Here is a 14,018-nt window from a genome sequence, read left to right on the forward strand (position 1 = left end):
GCTCTATTGACATTAGCGATGTCGCTCACCTGTTGTTTAAAAAGCCATTACATGTAGATCTGCACACAGCTGTCATTTTGGAACGTCAAATAGGTCCAGATTATTCAATGAGCTTAACTTATGGGAATTAAATGTAAAAAATGGTTCAAATGGCTCTGAGCACTATGCGACTTAACTTCTGAGGTCATCAGTCGCCTAGAACTTAGAACTAATTAAACCTAACTAACCGGTCGCTCGGTTACAGACTGTAGCGTTTAGAACCGCATGGCCACTCCGGCTGGCAATTAAATGTAAAAACCTGGTTCAAATGCGAATAATCGCGAATGCGGTGACAGACTAACCCAGTTGCAGCTGTGGCAAACGCGGAAAAGCGGTCCAAATATATGTAAAAGTTACATACATACTATATTTTCTGATTTTACCTTGTTCTTTTAGGGTTTATTGCGAGAAGTGCGATAAATATGGTACCTTCAAATATAATGCAAACGCAAATATTAGGCAATGCCATATGTCCGTTTGTCACCACAACAATTATCCCACACTCAAACTTTACGAGTTCCACAACTAACGAAATTATCGCCCTTCAACTAACCTAGGCCTTTGCTCCTGGCAAAGTATATGTTATGCTTCAATTTTGGTCATTGTTGTGTAAACTAAGAACTCTATGTCAATGTTATGCATGAACTGCATCTTTCTGTACCTTATCTAGTTTTTCAGAATCCGGGTTATGTTCATATGGCATTGTGATAAACAATTCTGAATGAGGAATTATTAATAGATTAATAGGTCTAGACAGTACTCACATCTGCAAATCGTGAGACTGTTATAGATGTAGATCACTGGTAATCACAGTTTATCAGTTACAGTGAAATGTGTAACAAAACATTTGAAATAAATCACAAAGTTTCAGAGTGATACCATATGTTTTAATGTATTAGATATTCACTCATAGTTCTTTTCCATGGTCTGCTAGCTACAATACGGTGTGTGGTGATGGGTACCTCGTATGACATTTCTCTAAGTTTTCTCGATAGTGTTCCATGTAAGGAACATGTTTGTCCAACGTTTTCTCATTTGAGTTCATGAAGCATCTCCATAATACTTGCATGTTGATTGATTCTACCAGTAAGAAATCTAGAAGTCCACTTCTGAACTGCTTGGTTTCTTCCTTAAACTGACCTGGTGCGGATCCCAAAAACTCAAGTGGTACTCCAGAATGAATTGCATCACTGTTCAATACAGGTGGGTTTCTCTCAACTTGTGATCTGAGCGACAATCCCCTCATTCCCAGTCTTCCCAAATGTATTCATCTTCCCAGAGGAAGGAACTATGAGTACAGAAAGCTAGAAATAGTTTTTTTACTCAACTGTTGTTTCCTCTAATAGTTCATACAAACCATTTTATAACTTTTAGAGAGCACCATCAGCTGTTCATATAACTGTAAAGTTAAATATCTGTTTAATATGAACATTACTGTTATCCAGTTCATGCATCCTTGAGTCCAAACATTATGATAAATTATAGGAGAGGAGGCTAATGAGATACTCTTTTACTTTATATTTATTTTGGATAATTTACTTTAAATCGTTCTCAATCACAATTTGAATTTATTTGTGGTCACTGGTTTCGACCACTTATGTGGTCATCTTCATACCCATTGGCAGTGGCTGTCTGTGGAACAGAACTCCATATGGCAGTAAATCACTGTTTCAGAAGTAATTACATTTATTTAATATCTGGGGTTTCCAGTTTTCTGTCTGATGCCTGCCAGCAATCTGTTAGACTACAGGGTGTTAAATAAAGGAACAGACATGGAGATCAGCACCATCCATCACGGATAAAATTCTCATTTTGCACCAGAATGTAAATTTCTATTCTGAATCCCAGGCAGAGAAACAGTCTATGCAAGTATTATGGCATTTAATTTCAGAAATAATCCTAAATTCACACTTCTTATTAACACCAAATAAAATTAAGGGGTTAATATATTGACATGAGAGTGTAAAACTCAAGGACAATAAGGAGGCTTCTGTAAGATGTCAAACTATCACTTTTACACAATAATCTTACTCACATGGATAAAAAGTTCTCTCATAAGATTTCACATCAAATCTGAATACAATCCCGTGCTTTTGATTACTGCCTCCATCACCATTGTCAGGGGCCAAGTCCGACTGTCATAAAATTAATGAGGTTCACACTTATGCCCAGTGGACACAATGTAGTTGGCTAAATCACATCATGGAAAAATCATATGCTAAAGCAACACCCTCTGCATCCATAGATCACATTTTTGCAAGCTGTCCAGCATAGCTTGCAGTGCCATCACATGTAATAGGTGGTGAACTTTGTGAAGTTTTTCTCTGTAATTTTTCTTTCTGAATTGCACGCTTCCATACATTGCTTAATTATACTAATTAATTTGAAATTGCGTGAAAATATTGTGCTATATTCATACATACTGCCTTATGTGCAACATGTGATCTGATCTTGTATTAGAAAATAGCAAATCAATAAACTAATAATTACATAGGCAGTGTGTGTATTGTTGTGATCATACAGTCTAATTTCAGCTGCTTCCATAATTACAGAGACCCAACAGCTAGAAATATGGGCCAGATCCTCATCTGCTTAAAGGCTATCTTGCATTTACTCACTAAACAGTTCTCAGAAACTGCTGATTTTCATTTTTTCATGCTTGAGGTGATGATTAACACAGCAAATAGCAGTAGTTTGTATAGGCTGTCCCACATAACTGATAACATGCTCACAAGGAATATTATAAATCCCTGGTACACTGAGCCTGAGAGTATGTTTATCAGGTCACAACCTTTCTTTAATTTTCCTTGGTGATGAAAAGACTCCTCTGATTCCTTGCCTGTTTACACTTTAACTTACCCATTGCACCACAGAACGGAAGCCATGCTGTGTCTTTGTCCTCATGGCTTGGCTGATGGTTTCTTCAACAGATTTGACCTAATTTCATATACAGAATGTTTGTTTGGAGAGGGGGGGGGTTTGGATTGTGCAAGAGCAATGGGAAGGTGAGGAGCTATGCTCAAGGGTATAAGTAAGATAAATAGTGACTAATTGGTGGTGGTAAGGGGGCAGGGGGTGGTTTTGAGTCGTAATAAATACAAAACCAGAAGAGATTGTGTCACAGGATTATGACGGGACTATGGACTACATGTCATAAGGCATGATCCCAATTTATACAGCAGTGTTCTATATGAATTAGTAGCAAACTGACTTCCAATTTGGAATTTGCATAGATAGCCAATACACATATTACATGCCTAATACTGCAAAGAATGCAAACATTACAAACAATATCATGCTTTGCTGAATACGCAAACACACACAACAATTCAATAATAACTTGAGGATAAAAACATTGTTTGTACTATATATATATATATATATATATATATATATATATATATATATATATATATATATATATATATATATATATATACACACACATCAAAACAAGTTTAGAAGGAAAAATGCCTTCAGCTGATTCCAAAATCACAGGGCAGACTGGTATCACAAAGACCATCATACTACACCTAATGGCTGCCAATACCAATCACTATAAGATGATATCCAAATTTACCTATTAGTGTTGACATTGATAGCAATCAAAACATGTTGTTGTTGTTGTTGTGGTCTTCAGTCCTGAGACTGGTTTGATGCAGCTCTCCATGCTACTCTATCCTGTGCAAGCTTCTTCATCTCCCAGTACCTACTGCAACCTACATCCTTCTGAATCTGCTTAGTGTATTGATCTCTAGGTCTCCCTCTACGATTTTTACCCTCCACGCTGCCCACCAATGCTAAATTTGTGATCCCTGGATGCCTCAAAACATGTCCTACCAACCGATCCCTTCTTCTAGTCAAGTTGTGCCACAAACTTCTCTTCTCCCCAATCCTATTCAATACCTCCTCATTAGTTACCTGATCTACCCACCTTATCTTCAGCATTCTTCTGTAGCACCACATTTCGAAAGCTTCTATTCTCTTCTTGTCCAAACTGGTTATCGTCCATGTTTCACTTCCATACATGGCTACACTCCATACAAATACTTTCAGAAACGACTTCCTGACAATTAAATCTATACTCGATGTTAGCAAATTTCTCTTCTTCAGAAACGATTTCCTTGCCATTGCCAGTCTACATTTTATATCCTCTCTACTTCGAGCATCATCAGTTATTTTGCTCCCCAAATAGCAAAACTCCTTTGCTACTTTAAGTGTCTCATTACCTAATCTAATCCCCTCAGCATCACCCGATTTAATTTGACTACATTCCATTATCCTCGTTTTGCTTTTGTTGATGTTCATCTTATATCCTCCTTTCAAGACACTGTCCATTCCGTTCAACTGCTCTTCCAAGTCCTTTGCTGTCTCTGACAGAATTACAATGTCATCGGCAAACCTCAAAGTTTTTACTTCTTCTCCATGAATTTTAATACCTACTCCGAATTTTTCTTTTGTTTCCTTTACTGCTTGCTCAATATACAGATTGAATAACATCGGGGAGAGGCTACAACCCTGTCTCACTCCTTTCCCAACCACTGCTTCCCTTTCATGCCCCTCGACTCTTATAACTGCCATCTGGTTTCTGTACAAATTGTAAATAGCATTTCGCTCCCTGTATTTTACCCCTGCCACCTTCAGAATTTGAAAGAGAGTATTCCAGTTAACGTTGTCAAAAGCTTTCTCTAAGTCTACAAATGCTAGAAACGTAGGTTTGCCTTTTCTTAATCTTTCTTCTAAGATACGTCGTAAGGTTAGTATTGCCTCACGTGTTCCAACATTTCTACGGAATCCAAACTGATCTTCCCCGAGGTCCACTTCTACTAGTTTTTCCATTCGTCTGTAAAGAATTCGCGTTAGTATTTTGCAGCTGTGACTTATTAAACTGATAGTTCGGTAATTTTCACATCTGTCAACACCTGCTTTCTTTGGGATTGGAATTATTATATTCTTCTTGAAGTCTGTGGGTATTTCGCCTGTCTCATACATCTTGCTCACCAGATGGTAGAGTTTTGTCATGACTGGCTCTCCCAAGGCCATCAGTAGTTCTAATGGAATGTTGTCTACTCCCGGGGCTTTGTTTCGACTCAGGTCTTTCAGTGCTCTGTCAAACTCTTCACGCAGTATCATATCTCCCATTTCATCTTCATCTACATCCTCTTCCATAATATTGTCCTCAAGTACATCGCCCTTGTATAAACCCTCTATATACTCCTTCCACCTTTCTGCCTTCCCTTCTTTGCTTAGAACTGGGTTTCCATCTGAGCTCTTGATATTCATACAAGTGGTTCTCTTCTCTCCAAAGGTCTCTTTAATTTTCCTGTAGGCAGTATCTATCTGACCTCTAGTGAGACAAGCCTCTACATCCTTACATTTGTCCTCTAGCCATCCCTGCTTAGCCATTTTGCACTTCCTGTCGATCTCATTTTTGAGACATTTGTATTCCTTTTTGCCTGTTTCACTTACTGCATTTTTATATTTTCTCCTTTCATCAATTAAATTCAATATTTCTTCTGTTACCCAAGGATTTCTACTAGCCCTCGTCTTTTTACCTACTTGATCCTCTGCTGCCTTCACTACTTCATCCCTCAAAGCTACCCATTCTTCTTCTACTGTATTTATTTCCCCCATTCCTGTCAATTGCTCCCTTATCCTCTCCCTGAATCTCTGTACAACCTCTGGTTCTTTCAGTTTATCCAGGTCCCATCTCCTTAAATTCCCACCTTTTTGCAGTTTCTTCAGTTTCAATCTGCAGTTCATAACCAATATATTGTGGTCAGAATCCACATCTGCCCCTGGAAATGTCTTACAGTTTAAAACCTGGTTCCTAAATCTCTGTCTTACCATTATATAATCTATCTGATACCTTTTACTATCTCCAGGATTCTTCCAGGTATACAACCTTCTTTTATGATTCTTGAACCAGTGTTAGCTATGATTAAGTTATGCTCTGTGCAAAATTCTACAAGGCGGCTTCCTCTTTCATTTCTTCCCCTCCGGAATATTTTACCCAAGAGGACGCCATCATCATTTAATCATACAGTAAAGCTGCATGTCCTCGGGAAAAATTACGGCTGTAGTTTCCCCTTGCTTTCAGCCGTTCGCAGTACCAGCACAGCAAGGCCGTTTTGGTTAATGTTACAAGGCCAGATCAGTCAATCATCCAGACTGTTGCCCCTGCAACTACTGAAAAGGCTGCTGCCCCTCTTCAGGAACCACATGTTTGTCTGGCCTCTCAACAGATACCCCTCCGTTGTGGTTGCACCTACGGTACGGCCATCTGTATCGCTGAGGCACGCAAGCCTCCCCACCAACGGCAAGGTCCATGGCTCATGGGTATTTTCTGAAGTGTAGTTCCACAGTGAAACAAAGATATTCCTCTCTTCTGCTCTTATTTCTACCTACTATGTTGCCTTCTCTCCCTTTTCCTACTGACGAATTCCAGTCACCCATGACTATTAAATTTTCGTCTCCCTTCACTACCTGAATAATTTCTTTTATCTCGTCATACATTTCATCAATTTCTTCATCATCTGCAGAGCTAGTTGGCACATAAACTTGTACTACTGTAGTAGGCATGGGCTTTGTGTCTATCTTGGCCACAATAATGCGTTCACTATGCTGTTTGTAGTAGCTAACCCGCACTCCTATTTTTTTATTCATTATTAAACCTACTCCTGCATTACCCCTATTTGATTTTGTATTTATAACCCTGTAATCACCTGACCAAAAGTCTAGTTCCTCCTGCCACCGAACTTCACTAATTCCCACTATATCTAACTTTAACCTATCCATTTCCCTTTTTAAATTTTCTAAGCTACCTGCCCGATTAAGGGATCTGACATTCCACGCTCCGATCCGTAGAACGCCAGTTTTCTTTCTTCTGATAACGACGTCCTCTTGAGTAGTCCCCGCCCGGAGATCCGAATGGGGGACTATTTTACCTCCGGAATATTTTACCCAAGAGGACGCCATCATCATTTAATCATACAGTAAAGCTGCATGTCCTCGGGAAAAATTACGGCTGTAGGTTCCCCTTGCTTTCAGCCGTTCGCAGTACCAGCACAGCAAGGCCGTTTTGGTTAATGTTACAAGGCCAGATCAGTCAATCATCCAGACTGTTGCCCCTGCAACTACTGAAAAGGCTGCTGCCCCTCTTCAGGAACCACATGTTTGTCTGGCCTCTCAACAGATACCCCTCCGTTGTGGTTGCACCTACGGTACGGCCATCTGTATCGCTGAGGCACGCAAGCCTCCCCACCAACGGCAAGGTCCATGGCTCATGGGTATTTTCTGAAGTGTAGTTCCACAGTGAAACAAAGATATTCCTCTCTTCTGCTCTTATTTCTACCTACTATGTTGCTTTCTCTCCCTTTTCCTACTGACGAATTCCAGTCACCCATGACTATTAAATTTTCGTCTCCCTTCACTACCTGAATAATTTCTTTTATCTCGTCATACATTTCATCAATTTCTTCATCATCTGCAGAGCTAGTTGGCACATAAACTTGTACTACTGTAGTAGGCATGGGCTTTGTGTCTATCTTGGCCACAATAATGCGTTCACTATGCTGTTTGTAGTAGCTAACCCGCACTCCTATTTTTTTATTCATTATTAAACCTACTCCTGCATTACCCCTATTTGATTTTGTATTTATAACCCTGTAATCACCTGACCAAAAGTCTAGTTCCTCCTGCCACCGAACTTCACTAATTCCCACTATATCTAACTTTAACCTATCCATTTCCCTTTTTAAATTTTCTAAGCTACCTGCCCGATTAAGGGATCTGACATTCCACGCTCCGATCCGTAGAACGCCAGTTTTCTTTCTTCTGATAACGACGTCCTCTTGAGTAGTCCCCGCCCGGAGATCCGAATGGGGGACTATTTTACCTCCGGAATATTTTACCCAAGAGGACGCCATCATCATTTAATCATACAGTAAAGCTGCATGTCCTCGGGAAAAATTACGGCTGTAGTTTCCCCTTGCTTTCAGCCGTTCGCAGTACCAGCACAGCAAGGCCGTTTTGGTTAATGTTACAAGGCCAGATCAGTCAATCATCCAGACTGTTGCCCCTGCAACTACTGAAAAGGCTGCTGCCCCTCTTCAGGAACCACATGTTTGTCTGGCCTCTCAACAGATACCCCTCCATTGTGGTTGCACCTACGGTACGGCCATCTGTATCGCTGAGGCACGCAAGCCTCCCCACCAACGGCAAGGTCCATGGCTCATGGGTATTTTCTGAAGTGTAGTTCCACAGTGAAACAAAGATATTCCTCTCTTCTGCTCTTATTTTGTACATGTCCATGCCCCAACCCTCTTGAAACCGACCTTTTAATCCGTGTTCTGCTTACATCTTTCCTTGATCATGAATGCTCACTCCCCCCATCTCCCATCCCAATGATCTGCCTCAACGTTGACCCTTTGCACAAGTGATTCGAGTGTATTACTGACCACCACTCGCCCTATGGTCAGGGCAGACCCTCCAAATCAGATACACTAGAAGGTGCCTCAGCAGCAAAGCCTATGGTGAAACAAATGATATCTGAGCTGTTCCAAGCAATGCACCAGTTTCTCCGCCACCATTACACCCGAATGCAGCAGCCTGAAGACAGCTGACCATAGTTAAAAGCATCTTCAGCCGATCGTGAACTGCAGCCAGCTCCTCTTGTGTCCAGCACACACCCTATCCATCGTACCATTTCTAACTTAAGAATTAAACTATGACAACAAACAAAAAAAGCTAAATATGTGACTTACCACTGTTTGACAGAGTCTGATGGCTTCTCCCCACTCGAATAACATTATATTGAATATATTGTGTGTTCTTACCTAAGTGCTGGAATAATTTAATAATCTGTTTATGCACTTTAAAGAAATTTCACCTTCAACTTATTATGTGTATGCGCAATACCTAATAGACTTACAGTAAGCCTCTACTCCCTATTTTAAGTTTATTAATACCAGAGTTTGCTGGTTCTCATTTATGTAAGCTGAGCTTAATTTGGAAGCCTCTCACCACATCCCCCTTGTCCCTTCCCTTCCCTTCCCTCCGTCTCTTGCCCATACCACCTGTATTAATACTGTACTTTTGCTCCAATGTGATCTTTGCATTCTCATTTGTGATTATTAGTTTTTCTAAAGGAATAAAAAATCATTTAGCATGATGTACTGTTTTTATGGTTTTTCAGTTGATTTTTGTTAATTATCTGTCAAAATATGACAAATGAACTCAGCACTTCTACAACCAAGTCTATTAGTGGTATGCTATAACAGCTAATTATGTGATCGCAGAATGCTGTGAGTTGAGAGCTCCAAAGTTATGATAGATAACACTTGGTATGATACTCTGAAGTAAAGTTTTTTTCTCTGGTATGTTAACTTATTTGCCTATAGGTCTAAGTACGCTTAATGTGTCATACATATTTTGTGATGTTTCTGGACAGATATTCTGATGATGGGCAATGTCTGAAATGCATTACTAATTAGCCATCAAAAGTGGCTAAAACATATACTGTTGTTTGCTTAACATTTTCTGGTGATTTACCCATAATAATTTAATCCTTGCACACTATTTCCTTTTGCATTTATTAAAAAAATAAAAGTAACTTCCTATACAGATATAATTGTACATTGTACACGGAAATTCGATCTTTCGTTTTTGTTTCATGGTCCTGCTAGTGTTTCAGCTTGTATTTATTTTTAATTGAATTACTATAAATTTTTTTTCTGTTTTCAGTGTGTTCACTTAAATTATGAATAATTTAAAAGTCCATAAAACATGAATCATATAACCTGCTGAAATACTAAGAAGCACTTCCAGAATTTCTGTAGAATGAGTTAACACCACTATTCTGATCACTTTACAGAATACTATCGAAACAATCATTTTAACTCTTTCACTTTACAATTTATTACTGTATTTGGTGGGATGAATTTGTGTAAGATACATTACTTCTTGAAAAGCTGCTGGCAACCAAAACATTTTTATTGAAAATATATGTACAATATTATGCAAGTGATTATTTAGGCAAATAGTAATATTATTTAAATAAACTGAAAGTTAGTTGTTTCTGTACACCAAAAGATTTTGAAATTTATTCCAATTAATTCACAAAATTTACTGCCTTTATGCAATTTTCAAGTGCATCTTTACTTCAGTAGTACTTATTCTTTACTTTCACTTGCCTCCTTTTTTTCCATCACCTCAGTCAACCACCTTCATTTCATTCTTTTACAAATGTCTGCCAAGTCATTAGGCATAGCCTATCTAACCCATAAACAGTGTGGTGGGGTCATATGGATGCCAGGGAATTTTGTTTATGTTTAGATTGAATGCTTGTAAAATTGTAGCGCTGTAGGTCTGCATACTTTGCACTCTGAACTGTAAAACCAAATGGTTGTGTTTAGAGCAGGTAAGTTTGGAGCCAGACTGACCCCATCATACTGCTTGTGGGATTTCTCTAACAAACTGTTTCCTGTTCCTATAGATTGAAATGATGTTATATTCTCGTAAAGAAATGAAACTAAGTGGTCAGCTCGATGAATGTTTACAGTCTATCCTTGACTAAGTACAGCTACAAACACTGATTAAACAGAACATTTTGACCACCTACCTAATAGCCGGTATGTCTATCTTCAGCACAGGTAACAGTGACGAGGCGTTCTTGCAAGGAACCAACGAAGCCATGATAAAGTCGCTGGAGGGAGTTGGCACCACATCTGCACACACAAGTCACCTAATTCTTGTAAATTCTGGGGCGTGAGCTCTGATGCCAGGTTCAAGTGGAATCACATACCAGTCTGTGTGATGGGCAAAGTCAAGTATGTCTGTATGATCACCCTGTGTGAACGAGTTCTTAAATGCAAAATTTAGGACTTCTGCCTTAGTTTTGCCCTCTTCTGCAGAAAGTAACCAGCTACAACACCGAGTCTGGCCTTTATCCGGATTATATAGCACCCATGACAGTAATTCAGAGTTAGGTGAAGAAGAAGAAAATGAAAACGAGGTAGAAAATGAAGAGGTGTTGGAAGAGGCCATATTTTGATCTAGCACTTATCAGGCATTGGTCCTGCATAGGTCTCCAAAATTCTTGTTCTGAATGCGGCATCTGGTCATTCCATGTAATGGGTAATGTTTTCGGAGAAATTCTTAGGGCAATGAATGGTTTTTTCTTCTTTTTGTGAATCCATCAGAGGTGGGATATAGGATCGCAGCTGGCTTCAAATTCTTGTGAAAAACCTTGTAGCAAACAGCTGTTTTTCTTTTTTTTTATAAATCCTTTACTATATGCAACTAGTTTCGGTATCCCATTAATCTTAAGGCTATGCATAAACCACAAGATAAATTTATCACATAAGTTGGTCTACATTGTGCAGGTGCCACCAGTTTTTTACTAGATTCCACGGACTTCTTCAGACTGACGTGGACACCTCAGACATAAGACAACTAGTTATATTTCTACAATTATATGCTGGTATCCATTCTTTCAGACATCCAAAAGAACAGTCACCATGCATACAACTGTATCTATACATAGCCTAGCTTGGCATTAGGGAAATTTCTTCAGTTCAGATGCACTCATACACTCAGAGCCATTTGCAGGAATATCTCTTGGATATGGCGAGTGAGATGGACTGCTGTAGCGAGGGTACTACTGCAGTAGTAGTGACATATGGAATTTTGGGTCAGATGGAAGATTTGCTGAGGTAATCCACATAGTCATGATGGGCACTGTATCTGGGTAGTGAAGTAGTCAGTGAAACTGCCTTGAGAGCAGGAGACACAGGTTCAAATCCCGATCCAGTAAAAATTTTCTTGTGTCACCATTGATATAGGTCAAAAGTATTTAATAAAATTATCATAGTACTTTTATGTCAGAGGCATCCACATGGAACTGAAGGAGACATTCACAGAATCTAATAAAAAATCTGCTGGGACCTGCACAACGCAGACCAACTATGTAGACATGTTTATCTGGTGGTTTGCATACAGCCTTAAGATGGCTGCCATTGGGTCACCGAAACTACATGCATGTAATAATGGATTGATCATAGAAAAACAGCTGTTTGATACAAGGTTTTTCACAAGAACAAATGAAAAAATTCTGAAAAACCAGACTATTTCTCCAACAGAAAATACCTGATTGGTGATATGTGTCATGAAATTTAAGGTATCTTGAGATTATTATCCTATTCAGCTTTCTTAAAGTAAAAATGTATTTACAATGACGCTTACACAAGTTTATCTTGTTGTCCATCTTTTCTATAACTTTTGCAAGCTTTATAATAAAATGTATATGAAAAGTTTTCTGTACATGTTTACTTATCTTGTAACTACAGCAAATTGATGCATAACTTAGTGCTATTGTGATGGGTTAACTCATGTGTTAATTCAACTGACAGGTTTGGTTCTTAAGGTTTCAAGAAAATGTATCATTTCCGTATATTATGCACATGTCAGAACCATTTCAATGTAAACATTTAAATTATGGCAAGGAGTATGTGGTTTTTAACATGCTTCACAAGTCTGATATAAATAGCTTTAACCAAAGAGAACTAGGTTGAACCTCTTGCACAGCCCACGTCTGAATATTATCCCTTAAATGTCACAAAGATGCCAGCAGCCATGGCAGATGGCTCTGCTGTGGCTGGTGTTGGCCTCACAGCACTTACCATGCTAAGTAATTAGCAGACATTAACTGAGTTATTGGGCAAAAATATTCCATTAAAGGAAAATTCCTCAGACAGACATTAAAATTTTGGCTGCACTTTTTAAACAAGACTTCTAGAAGCATATACTTCATGCTCAAGTTCCCAGAAAGCTGTTAACACATCTACTGCACTATTGTCACTAAAAGCCACACACCTAATGCCATATGTCTGGTGACAAAACATCCATCACCAAGCATGTCGTAACTGACACGTTAAATATAGAAAATTAGACCAAGGAAGTCAGCAAAATAAATTCTTGGGGACTTTTTTAATATAAAAAATAATAACTGGAACTGAATAAACAATTTTCAGCTTGTCCAAGCAAATTTTGCTTTTTGACCTTATTGAGTTGTCAGCTGGAAAACATTTGTACTGGGGGATTCTGGTGATTACTCATACTTTACCTGTGAAAATTAGCAAAACCATTTGAAATGACTATGTACATAGTCCAATTAATGTTATAGTTTAGTAGATATTTCAGTTACATTTTGTAATCTATATGCAATAGGATAAATGAGTCAAAAACACACAAACAGTGACATTTTCTTTATTAAGTACACTCGGATTTCCACATCACCCTGAGGTACCGAGTATGATGCATTACCCATTTTTTTACATGACGAGTTTCCCCAGTAGGCCTATAAACCATGATACGCAAACATGCACACACAACTGTAGGACAGATAAATTTAATTCTTAGAGTATGTGTGATTAAAGCCAACATGTACACTCAACACTTCACTGCCAGGTTGCACCAAAGCACTTGCAAGATTTGATTTTCAGCCAGGGTTGGTTTACCAAAGACACTTTTTGGACTGAAGTTGTGTTTCTTAGATGTTTGTTGAACTGTCACCTTCACAAGTGACAGCAATTTCTTCCCACAGCTTCAGAATTTGCTCACTATCTCCCGGTATGTCTAAATTGTTCCTGTTGCTAAGAGAAATCTGTTACACATGGAACTGGATTCCAATCTGGGTTCCATGCCTTGAGCGATACGAAAAAAAGAAAAACAGTTTCTACGCAATTTATAGACAGTAAAAATAAAGTTTATTAATTACCCATTGTGGATTACAATGATTGTGACTTTAATGTCTTCATGTGAACTGAAAGAAACTTTGCAGTACAACATTGCACCAGATTACTGAATGCACAAAGAATGAAATTCTATAGTTTTACCAGAAACATTCCTACTATTGAATAGTAAAACTAATTATTATGCGGTGTTTCTTACCGTCCATTGACTGGAATACAATCTTTATA

The sequence above is a fragment of the Schistocerca americana genome, chromosome X (genome assembly GCF_021461395.2).
Source record: "Schistocerca americana isolate TAMUIC-IGC-003095 chromosome X, iqSchAmer2.1, whole genome shotgun sequence".
NCBI lineage: Eukaryota > Metazoa > Arthropoda > Insecta > Orthoptera > Acrididae > Schistocerca > Schistocerca americana.